The following is a 13490-nucleotide window of genomic DNA, read 5'->3' on the forward strand; positions in this document are numbered from 1 at the left end:
TGGAGTCAAAGTGAGTCATAAAAGTTATCAGAAATTCCAGAAGATATAATATTTAAATAAGCAAGCCAGATGTGTAACGGATCAAAATCTGTCAGTTTGTATTTAGATGGTTAGTTAACCATTAATCAAGAACCTCACTGGCACGCTGTATTGTGTAACCCTGTTCTAACATGGAGTAGTTTTACAGCTTTAGACCATTCAAAGGTTTGCGTGTTTTCTGATATTTCATCGTGGCAGATTTTGTTACATTATGCCATGTTGTTTAGGAATCCAAGATGTCTGATTTTTACCCTGGGACACAAATGCAGCCAAATAATTAAAGTGGATCTGGAACATCGCTTAATCTAACTCTCTGATGCTTTAAGCCAAGGACTTTCAGCCCGCACATTTTCACATTTCCTCTTTTACAAACAAAGAGGCAGATGTGAAAACATTACCTTTTCCCAAAAATGGAGAAATATTTATAAAAAATATCACACTGATTTTTTTCAGGTTTACCAAACAAGAGTGAGTTTCCGAAAAATTCCCATTTTAAGAGATCTTTTAAATTTTACATGTCAGCTGGTGGTTGCTGATAAGTGAGTGATAGATCAAACTCTGACACATGAAAGAGTATTGACAACATCTCTCTAATGGATTTTCTCCAAAGTTCTGTTTGCACTTCAAAGGCTCAATTAAATATTTACATACAAAACATATTTATGCAGCCTGGCATATAAGATGATAGGTAAATATTGCCTTGTGACTCATATTGACAAACAGATCAACACTGCGTACCTGTGTTGGTTTTACATGTGGTATTAAACATGCCAGTTCTTTCTCCTCTACACACCATCAGGTTCAGTTTCTGCTGCTCCCACTTCAGTCTGATGAACAGCTGGGTCTCCCATCTCTGTTCCAATTCAGTCATTCCTTCTCCTACATTTCATTGTTATTCCCGAGACATGCACTTGTCAATTCACTGTTCACAGTGATGCTAACAAAGTCAGCAGAGGAAGCATGTCATCTGTATTGTCATTGTAAGGATGTACATTAGAAAATCATTTAATTAGCATTCACTCTCAACCTCTCAATTTCCACTGCATGTTGCTCAAAGGGCCATGTTGCCATGGCACCTATCTGGATTTTTCATTTGGTGCTTTATCATGTGGCCGTTCTCCACTTTGTGGGTCTGCAGATATAATTTCCTTTTATACAGTCGATTTTATGGTTGGCTTTGCTGTTAGCTTCACCCAGAGGGGTTGTTGCCTCGGAAAGTGATTGTGATTTTGTTTGTTCGCTGGCTATCTCTGAAGAAGCTGAGCAGGCTGGAAAGTCGGTACTTTAAAAAAAATCAATGTGCAAAAGAGGTTTATTGTATGCAGATTCAGATTTCCTTTGAAAAATATGAACCTGTTGACGTATGTTTGTTATTTTCAGTTATTTATTTATTTATTCTTTTAATTTGGTCAAAACCATGGACCAAACTCTACAAAACATCTGTAAAGAAAAAATATATGTAATACCCCCTAATTTGTATAAAATTATAATAAACAGGTACATTGAAGTTCTACAGATAAAAATGGTTATTATTAATAATGTTAACTAATTATCACTAGTACTTTTTTTTTTTTTTTTTTGTAAATAGTTACTGCCAACCGTTTCCAGAGTGTAGACCGCTTATCCCAGTGAGACATATTTCACTCCTAACTCTATGTATTTTGACCTAAATTGCAATCTTTTTAGCAGTTACGTGAATGAAGCAGGACACACCGTGATCTCCAGATTCATGGCTCACTGTGATTTGTTGTCAACACTAAAGAGATTCAAATGCAGGATAGAGATCAAATGGTTTAAAGGGATTTAATGAATGTTTCCAATAAGTGCAACAGAAGTTTAGGTTTAAGTTGAGCTTTCCAAACAGCATGATTTTACTCAGGTAAATCCCCCTCTTAACTATAATTCAGGTAAGTATTTCCCTTTTTCCAACACTGGTTCAATCTTCCAGCTTTTCACAGGCTTGAAGACAGAAAAGTCTCCAACTGAGACAATACCAGAGTTGTTCCCACAGAATTGCCGCAAGGAGCAAGGAGACAAATAAGTAAGCAGACAGCACAAAACAAAGGAAAGCAGATTTTATGCCATCACATGAGTAGAAAAACAACCTGCCATCGACTGGAGATGAGAAACTGGTGTCCCTGCCTGGGTCCTCTCTGGACCACAGCGACTCCTGTAAGAGAGTGGTTAGTGCCGCCCTCGGATATACTCACAGACAGGTCAACACCTGGGGAGTGACACCATGATATTTATGCTATATAACTACTATAACTGCTCTCTTAAACAACTTTAGAAAAGCCATTCAAATAATTTTATTATCTGCACTAAACAATATTTAAAATACATTTGAAGAGTCAGCTTTATATTAACCAATTAGCAACTATTATTAATTAACATTTCACTGTTTGTTAAAAATAAAAGAAAAACACTTAACAAAAGTTTCAGTAACTGTCAATTTACCACTTTCTACCGATTGGGTTTTATCATGTGTTACAATATATCCAGTCCTTTGGGTAAATGCCCAACTTATATATGTATTTTTGGACTTACAAAAAAGGTATACTGTTTAGTATACTTTTTATACTGCCTTGAGTCCTCTTTCACAGTTATAACGTAATGACCCAAGCAGATCCTTGTGCACTCTTTGATGCAGAAAGTGTAACTCAGCTCAGTTATTCAGGAGGGGCTCACACTAGAGTCGCTGCTCATGCACATTGAAAGGAGCCTAGTTAACCCAGGTTGCTCAGGCATGTGTCAAATCTGCCTCCTGAATGACTCCTCGGTAAGATGTTTCAGGTTTGTCCAACCAGACTGGCTAGAGCTGCGACATGCTGGAAAGTTTATGTTTCTCGGGGGATTTGGAGATCCTCCCCCCAAGAAGAGCTGGAGACGCCAGTGAGGACGTCTAGGCAGCTTTGCTTAGACTTCTACCCCAACAAAAATGAAGGAATAGATGGATGGATATGAATTACATGATGACATGCTTCTATAGGTGGTGCAGTGGTAGAGCAGTCACTTAATGGCAAGAATGCTTCTGGTTTGAACCCCAGCTGGGGGCTTTCTGTGTAGAATTTGTGTGTTCTCTCTGTGTCTGCGGGTGGTTCTACCTACAATCCAAAGACATCAATGTCAGGTTAATTGTTGTTTCTGAACTGTGAGGCAAAGTGCTTAATGTGGCTGGTAGTCTAAAGCACTTTGAGTGGTCAGTAAGATGAGAAAAATGCCATGCCAGTGCCAGTCTATTCCATGTGTGCAACATATTGCTTATCCTTGTTTTTGAATGGATCGAGACCAATTGATTGTTGTTTAGTCTTCCTTCGTGTTGTGGTACAAATCATTATCTGCCCTCTGCAAAAGAAAACTGTGCTGTCCTTTCACGCTCTGGGCCCTGTTAGCACCTTTTTCATCATCCAAGGTGTGTTTATATGTGCTGTAACAGCACAAGTGCTGTAGCCACTGACCTACAGCAGATTGTTTACACAGCAGAATGGGAATGATAAGTGATTCTTGTCCTTCACGCTGGTCTTGTATATTGCTCAGTGTGGTTTGATACGTGTTATTCTTTGCCTGTGTGCTCAAACCACATGGATGATGAGATGTCGGTGGGTAATGGTAAAAATAAATTAAGACTGATAAGAAATAATTAAAAAATATATAATTTTTATTGCTGTTGGAGCCATATGGAAGTGATGGCATGTCTGGAAGGCCAATCTGATAAACACTTCTCTTCAAAACTAACGTCTCATCTTGCATTTGAGCTTTCAGTAAAGAGTACCATTTAAGAATGAAACATGAAGTGGATGTGGGACTCTTCCTTTTCAAAATAAATGAAAACCTCAAAAATCGCATCAATGTACATGAAAAGTCTTCAGGGCCTGGCACTGTTCCCGCTGAAAGTGGTAAAAGCCTGAACAGTGAGTACAGGAACCTCCTGGCACAGTCGTGTTATTGTTGCAAAGAATGAAGAGAGTGCGAGCCAGGCATACAGAGTTAGTTCAATAAAACTATAACCAAAATCAGCAAATTGAGCCGGAAAGATTGAGACGAAGCCAATACCGTGTCTGTCTGGGAGTGTCCTTGGATATTTTTTTTTTTCTGTCAGTGTATATTCTGTTTTTGTAGGAATATTTGCAGGTATGCATGCTGATTTACTGCAAATGCATAAACTGTGAACAGACATATGGTCAGCAGTAATTTATGTGCATTTCCATAAAAGCCAGACTTTGCACAATTAAGTCCATGGCACACTCAACACATGCACAATCCAGTGGTGAAATGAGAAGATAGGAGGAGTCAGTTCTCTGCCAGTATCACTACCCGAATCTCAGGTTTGATGGTTCACCCCATCCCAGTCCTTCCTGGAATCTCTTTCTTTCCATGTGGGAAAGCTTTACTTCACATGAGATTTGAAGCATATTTGTTTTCACCTACTGTCACGTTGACGGCTCGCCCATTTGGGATGGATCAAGCGCGACGCCAAGATCCGCTGTCACGTCTTCATGCCACTTGTGAGGAGACATTACCAGAGGTAAACACTTCACTGAGAGGAAGCCAGTCAAATATGGAATATTCACATGCATGTTTGGAGAAATATTACAGGGCGCCTGTTTGTGTGGATATCTTAACATCTCCAGTGTTTTTCACGACACAGTGATCCCAGATGTGGCTTTTGAGTCATCGTCCAGCCCAGCACTTTCAGTCTAACCCGTCTTGGAAGTCTTCCACTGTTTTGGCCCTAAGAATCACGGGTTCCCTTTTTAAGGCAGCAGGGTGTTTATACGGCCTATGCCAACTGGCTCCATGATTGCAGGCCACTGGTTTATTTTAATTAGCCATGGAAAGCAGTTCCGATGGATTTTAGTGTGACTCACCCCTTTTTCAAAACATTAGTCTCCACCACGTCCCATTGTTGCCCTTTGAGGTTGGGTTTCGTTTCAGATTAATAAAAAGCAGGACCATCAGCGATGCTGTGCCATGTACTGTGTACTGTGAGTGTGTGTACATTTGTGCGTGTGCTGGCCTACTGGTGAAATGTTTAATATTAATCAGATGTGACGTAGTAGTTATGCAGAAATGTATTTTGTTTGACTTGCACTGCAGCAGTGTTTGTTGTGTCTCTTAAAATGCAAACCCCACTATAACATAATTTCTTATGTAAGGACTCAAAAAGTACTCAGGGATTTGTTTGTGGATGGCAAAACTTTTCCAAATTTTAGATACAGCTTCTAAGTGTAAATATTCATGAAATATTCTGCTTCAGCATCTCACGTCCTGAACAAAAGAGGCTGTGTGTGCTCTCTGTTTTGAAGAATGTATTGTCTTTTTGCAAGCAAGTGATCATTAGGTTGTCACCGCAGCAATATTTCAACCAATTCATCTCAAAATAATCACTTAATTATGATGCAAAAATCATCTCCATTTGTTTTCTGATGGCCACATTGTGTAATTACAGTGTGCAAACAAACACTGATGCCATTTCATATTATTTTTGGTTTATTTAACCTATTAGTTATACATTAAAAATCTCTTTTGCAAGAATATCAGTGGTTACTAAACAATAAGTCATAACAAAGTGTGCGAAACATGCACGTATAGAGAATATTAAACTGTAAGAATTTCTCAAGAGATCTATAGGGGCAAGCATAACATTTGTAGCCAGACTGCCAGCTCCATAACATTTAGCTGAGCTTTAAGTTCAGTCTAAGCAGAATGAGCCTCACATTTAAACAGCACTTTCCAGATTTCATGTACAGTTTACAGAGTTTTTTTTATATATTCTATTATATCAAATTTTGTGCTAAATAGACATGCTGACCTGTTTTGTATGACAATTTTTTCCCTACTGTTGCTGTTTATAGCTGCTTTCTCCCACATTATCTTAAAGTCATTGTTAGCGAGATAATACAACAATTATTTCCCCATTTATTGGTAAATTCAAGCGTGGGGGGAAAAGCCACAAAGTCCAACCATCAATGGACCATCACAATCTCGAAACTATGAAAGTAGAGCTGACGTTTCCAAGTCAAACCACTGGAATGGCAATATTTTCTTATGTTTTTCTGCTTTGTTTCTTTATCTCAAATATATAATTTTTTATTTGGAATTATATCGAAAATGAAATTTAAGCTCAAAATTATGTATCTTTGGAATTTTGGCAGTTTGGACTCAAGTGTTTATTGTTGCAAGTGTGAAATAAATCTCTGGATGTGATTTTTTTTTCCTTGGATTCCAAACATTTGCATACTGTAAAATCACTGTGGAATGCATTGACCCTGGCAGCTCATTTTCTCTGCCTCTCTGGCAGAGAGGTTTAAGTAAAGCCAGTTTATTCAAAACACATGAACTGCATTCAACAGACTAAGCCTCGGCTTCAGACTTGCAGTAAAGACGTCTTTTGATGTAGCCACATCAGTACACTGTGAATACAAACGTAGACACTTGCAAGAAGAAAAGTGTGGTCTGACATTTCCAACTTATCACATCAGGTATCAGGTTTCCTTTGTGTACACATGCAGTGGCTTGGTCTTTGGAAACAGCTTACTAAAATTGTCATGGACTCTGCTTTTATGTCATCGGCCAAAAGATTGCTTCTGATATCCTTCGTTCCTTGTGTAACCTTAATTTCTGCTCTCTCTATAACTCTGTGCAACCTTCAACATGTTGTTTAGATATTGGGTGAGCATAACAGGGCCATATCATAAACCAGCTTGCGTTCCATTGCAACCACTAAACATGAAATTTAGCTTTGGGGTCCTTAGGGACTAGAAAAGCGCTATACAAATACAGGCCATTTACCATTTACCATTTTTCACAGTCCCTGAGAGGAGTTGTAACTAGATGGCAGTCCAAGCCAACAGACACTCATTATCCCCTGCAAAATGTGAGCTTTTGTGCGCAGCTTGTGTAGGAAAGACAACCCCGGCTATGTCATTCTTACTTCATGCTTTTATCGTTGACGAAAAACACCACACTAACTCGAACGCCTCCACAGAGCACCTTTTACACACTCGTAACTGTTAAAAGCTGCAGCTGCATAAGGATCAGTTACATTCTTTATCTCACCTTATAGAGATTTTCTGAGTGAGAACTATAAACCTTCAGGCTTGTGCTGCTCACGAGAGGCTTCTTGTGATTCTGTAGTCATGTTTTATCTCTTTTTTTGTCTCCAGCTTTGGCTTCAAATTAATTTTCTTGCAGCTGTTAACAGATGTTGAAAGAAAAGGGGGATTGTAATTATTAAACGTCTACAGAGGGGAGGTTACATAAAACACCAACGTAGTGAGAAAGCGGCCAAGACCATAAAGCCATTGTGCTCCAATGAAGAAAAATTACTGGCAGACGGATTTGAAAGCAATGGCCAAGAAATTTCTGGTTAAATCGCTAAATCTTATTTAGTGATTAAGAAACATAAACACCTTTTAAAAGGGGTAAGAAAAAATGATTAATTAGCAATAAAGTTACGTAGTGAACACAAATGAAGGAGAAAAAGAACTCAAAACTGGACAAGAAACTCCTTTGGCTCCTTACTTCTGCTGAATGTTGGAAAAATTTGAAACTTTAAATTGTGAGTCACTAAAAAACCTCTTATTATAACCAAAAGGAAATACTTGAGAAACACATGTGTATCTTGGAGAACTTGTTAATTCATATCAGTCCATAAAGTCGCCATTATTTCTGAGAAAAGTTATCTGTGTTCGCTTCATTTTTACTCCTCCATATCAATTCCAGACTTTAAAAAATGCAAATCAGACATGTGAGTCTTCGCCAAACAGATGTGTCACAGTTAGTCTTGCTGCAATTGGAAGGAAAAAATATTACAGAAATGTTAAACATGGCAGACCCAGGCATGAATGTTTCTGGGTGACTTGTAATGCGTTTTACTTTGCGTCTGTCTATATGAAGCTGTATTTTGTTTTATACACTAAGGAATGTCAGTAGTCAAAAAACCACTTGCCTCACATGGGACAACGGTTTTCGATTCCCGACTCATCCAGCTTGGCACGTTAAAATAACGGCCCACACACTGAAACAATTATGGGAATAATGTGGGGTGTTTTAACAGCTGTAGACTGGGGGAGGGCAGGGCGAGAGGCTGCGGCATTCGATGAATCGAAATATGACAAGAGACAAGAGACCTGTCTTAATGCTTAGCAGCATCTCACTCACTGCTGGCACCAAAAAAAAGGTTCATTTTAATATGGAAAAATTTGGAAATGATAGATTGGTTGAGTTATTTCAACAGGGCACTGAGACATCTTTGGCTCAAAAGAAATGAGGTGGCCTGGATTTATTAATAGTTTTAATAAGTATATAAAGTCTTAGAAGTCTTAGAAGAAGTCTTAAAATACTTAGGGTTATAACCTTCTGTCTGAAGACATATATATGGTATTTTGATGTATAAGCCCTCTTTAGCTTTGCTGAATTTTATAGTGAGTTTCAGTTAAATGTAGAACCGTAAGACTCATAGAATATCTTCCAGTTTTGGTCTTTCGGTCTTGCTAATTCATTTATTCTGGCTTTTGTATTCCTGTAATTTATGTTCAGACCGACTCCAGCCTGCCTTGCACTGAAGCCAGCTGTATCACCTGAGTTCCCTGCCACTCTGCTTTCTCTCTTTTCTTTTGGCATTTTTCTTTTTAAACATGTTTTTACTATATATATATATATATTAAATATAATATATAAATATAATATAATATATAAATATAATATAATATATATATATATATATATATATATATATATATATATATATATATATATATATATATATATATATATATATATATACATATATATATGTATATATATATATATATACACACACACACACCTTTGGCTTTTCACTGTCATTGTATACTGTCTAACCAGACACGGTAAAAAAGTGAGCCTACAGATAGATACATTAGTGGCTAAAGGGAGAAAATACACGATGCTGTCAAAACTATTCACTCATCAATGAATACTACACAATAATGAACAACACACAAATAAACACAAACAAATAGGGTTTAATATGGGAAAGCCTGGCTTGCAGTCTCTGTTCTAATTCTTCCCAAAGGTGTTTTATCAGGTTGAGGTCAGGACTCTGTGCAGGTCAGTCAAGTTCTTCAACACCAAACTCGCTCATCCACGTCTTTATGAACCTTGCTTTGTGTAGTGGTGCACAATCATCTTGGAAAAGGAATGGGCCATCCCCAAACTATTCCCACAAACCAGAAGCTTTAAATTATCCAAAGTGTCTGAGTATGCTGAAGCACTAAGAGTTCCTTTCAGTGGAACTCAGGGGGCCAACTCCTGAAAAACAACCCCACACCATAACCCACCCTCCACCAAACTTTCCAAGTATCCGACAACTGCCAGATAAACGGTCATCTATCAGATAGCCAAAAGCATGATCCACCACTCCAGAAAACACATCTCCAGTGGCAGCGTGCTTTACACCACTGGATCCAACACACATTGCACTTGGTGATATAAGGCTTGGATACAGCTGCTCAGCCATGGAAACCCATTCCATGAAGCTCTTTATACTCTGTTCATGAGCTAATCTGAAAGCCACATGAAGCCTGAAGTTCTGTATCTACTTACTCATCAAAAAGTAGGCGGCCTCTACACACTATGCACTTCACCATCTGCTGCCACCACAACCCAGTCTTTCACAAGTGTTTGTAGAAGTCTACATACCTAGTTCATTTTATACACCTGAGGCCATGGAGGCGATTGGAATACCTGAACTGAATTATCTGGATGGGTGAGTGAATACTTTTGGAAATCATCATTAGTCATCTGAGAGAAAAGTCGAGGCAAAAATACATATTGCACCGGGTAGAGAGAAAGGAAAAATGGCAAAAGAATATTTGCGGATTTAATGAAAAAAAATTCTTAGGAAGAACTCTCATGCATGTATTTATACAGTATTGCAAGTAAGCATTTTCAAGCAAAGCAAATAAGCAGCAGTTTTTTCAAGCGGTTTGCCATTACATGGACATGGAACTAGGATTAACCTTCTCATTATCTTTTAGCAAGAAGTGATAAGGAAAAAATCCCAATATGTCTATTTCTGGCACAGTGCCATCTACACAAAGGCTTGGTGTTTGTCTTATGGGTGCAATGACTCTGCCAGCAAACATAAGTCAAACCTACACTCATTTTCTCAAACAAAATTATGCTTGATGTTTTGACTTGGGGTCTGCAGTGTGTTTCAAACACCAGTGTTAGCATGCAGCATGACAGTTGTTGATAAAACAGCCTTTTTAGTCTTTCACCTCTACCCCTCAAGATTATCCTGACTGGTCTAAGAGTTTAACTCGCTCCTTTCAAGTTGCAAAAGCTCTTCTTTTATCAAACAACTACCCCTCTGGTGGCCATGGTACGCCTCTCACCACGAACCTCTGGGAAAAACACATAATACACACTCGATGACCCAAAACATCTGCTGCTAATATGGGTCAGTTTTATCCCCAGGTCTTTTAAAAAATAATCCCACGCATGACAACTTAGTAAAAAACACAAATGCATGAATCAACTGCCCTGTGTGACATTTTCCAACACTTGTATCAACATGCTAAGGCACCCGCTGAGCTGTGAAGTGTCTAAACTAGAACACCCGTTGCTTCTCCTCAGCTCCAAAAATGGCTCTTCCTAGGCCAGGGTCAAACGAGGAGAGAGTGAGAAGCCCAGAGAGTATTTACTGTACAAACAACAGTCGAGTTATCGTGTCTGGAAAATGGTATTTGTTGTGACTGTTTTTTGCTGGGTTATAGGAAGTGTATTTAACTGCAGGACCAATCATCAGGGATTATTTTACAGGTTTCCTGAACTGCTTCAGTATTGTGGCAATTTATCTTGCTGCTAACGTGAGTTAGAAACGTGTTGCTGTGAAACAACCTCCTATAGAAGAGCCCCATCCATCAGATTTTCCATTTCAGAATCAAAATCCACCAATAAAGGCTCCCCTAAAAGTGTGCTCTCACTACACTGCTGGGGGCCTTTTCTTATCAGGTACCGTAACAGTGAGAGCCCTGTCTCTGTTGGAGAGAAAACATCTGCACTTGACATGACCAAGTGGCTAATTGTTTGTCAGGCTTTGAAGTTGAACTATGAAGATGAAGCACTGATATAGATGTCCATCAGCCATCCCAAACTTTCTGCCGCTGTCAGTGTGGTTTAAAACAGCGGTCCCCAACCCCCGGGCCTCGGACCGGTACCGGTCTGTGAGTCGTTTGGTACCAAGCCGTGAGAGTTGAGGCTCAGGTGTGAAAATGTATGGTTTTCTGGGTTTTTATCGGTTTTCGGCATTCTTTTGTTGTCATTTTTATTGTTAACTCGGTTTTCCTGGGTCTTTTCACATGTGTTATGAATAAATCTTCTTTTTTCGGTACTAGTTTTATTTTGTTGTATTTATCCGAGACACCTTAAAGGCCGGTCCGTGAAAATATTGTCGGGCATAAACTGGTCCGTGGCGCAAAAAAGGTTGGGGACCGCTGGTTTAAAAAATTTGAGCTGTAAATAGAAACAGTTGGTATTGCAACCAGCCACCACTCACGTACTCACTGAAGCAGAACTGCATCCAGCACAAGACCTCTAATCCTCCACTGCAGCTCTGGGCTCACTTAAGTATATTATTCTTCTTCTGTGGTGCATGAAGACCTTTGTAGTCTGTGTTACAATTAATTTTCTATTCGTCTTGTGGCAGGAAGTAGACCCAGATGCCATTTTTCCTAAACTCTTCCTCTGTGAATTGATTTCTTGTTCCAAGGTGCCACTCCACCCCCTCTCCCCAGACAATATTGCGTCTACTGACCTCTAAATAGAGAAGTTTTATGCAGTTGACCTTTGACTTTTACGTCTCTGCATTTATGTCTGAGAAAATAGTGAAATTATGACACTTAACACTGTCGCCTACAAGTGTCTGGAACAGCTCTGTGAAGACTGAGGGCCATTGAGATCGCAGGTCAATTCAAGACACCTTTCACTTTGGTTTAATAACCGTGTACTGAAACGCAATCGCGCTGACATGCAATGTAAGCCCACATAGAAGTGGGCTGGGAATCCTATTCAGTGGTTGCAGAGGCTATTTACACTAATATACACATGAAGCTTGCAGTAATTTAAAGATGTCTCTCATCAGTTCCTTAAGTTAACACAAACCACCTTACCAGAGACTGAGAGTCAGTTAAAAACACACAAATTGACTGGCTGACACACACAGGCTTGAAGATTTCTATAAATGGAGACAGTTGGCCCCCCAGAGGACGAGCGCCATAAATCAGTGGTACCTTAAAATACTAGTAAACGTAATACATGCTATAGCCTCTGCTGTTAAAGCAGTAGTGTGTTTAATTAAAGCTGTTTCTGTTTGTTTTGCATTTGTCTTTAGTATAAAGTAGAACTTGCAGAGGTAAAATAATCTCTTTGCAATTATCACAATACATTCCAGATGTCACGTTATAACAGCAGATGGTCTCGGAGGACAATCAGTCAATTCATAAATGGGAAACAAAAACGTTTCAACTTAATTAGACACACAAAAAATTTAGAGCGAGGAGTGGGGAAAAAAGTATCTGCGTCTTTTACAGTCCAACTGTATAATGACCGTTTAAATGGAGTGACCGGTACATGAGGTGTCGCTCATATCACTGCACTACGACATGTGTTAGCACTGAGCCCTCTGTGAGTAACAACTTTGCACAATCATCTGTTGGGGTTTAGCCTTGTATATGAGAAGCCAGAAGCCAGCAGTAGCCTCTTTGATCATCTTCCTGATGTGCGGTCACAGCGGTTTCACCCTACTCTCTTTTGGCTCAATCAAGGGGGCCTTGATATCCGCATGTTCCAACATCCAGAAAACAAGAACCTGCTTACTGAGGAGGCACCGCAGAGAAGCAGTCAATGAGCAATCAGATTCCCTCTTATCTATTTGGCTTGGCTGGATGCGGCTGTTAATCAGTCCCATATCTCAGTAATGGTGTTCCTGTTAATTGCCTCCCTTCACTGTGGCTGTATTCCCTTTCGCTTATGATCTCTATCTGCAAATGAGGTCAGAAAGGCATATGGATCTTGTTTCCAGCCTGGCTTTGTTGGATGCTAACAGGGGACGGTTGGAAAGAGTGCTGGCCGTGTGGCCTGGCATTTAAAGCTGTCCTGAGATCAAGGCACTTGTCATCGCTCCCATGTGTTGATGTCACTACTCTGTTGGAACTTGAACTTATTCATAAAGATCCTTGTTTAACCCCAAATTTCATTCTCCAACAACTTTTCTTTTCTTCCTTTTTTTTTCTTTAGATTCAGCAGTACATGGTTGTATGTCACTTGGAAACCATTTTCATCATGACTCAGTTCCCCATGAGAATGACGTGATTTGCATATTCATTGAGCTTTTGCATCTGATGCCCATATTGCTAGACTTAGTAACGCAGCGATATCTGACTGGCTCCGGGGCAAGGCAGCCA

The sequence above is a fragment of the Mchenga conophoros genome, linkage group LG8 (genome assembly GCF_057382185.1).
Source record: "Mchenga conophoros isolate Kocher_MC1m ecotype Shallow Benthic linkage group LG8, M_conophoros_male_GT1.1, whole genome shotgun sequence".
NCBI classification, from domain to species: domain Eukaryota; kingdom Metazoa; phylum Chordata; class Actinopteri; order Cichliformes; family Cichlidae; genus Mchenga; species Mchenga conophoros.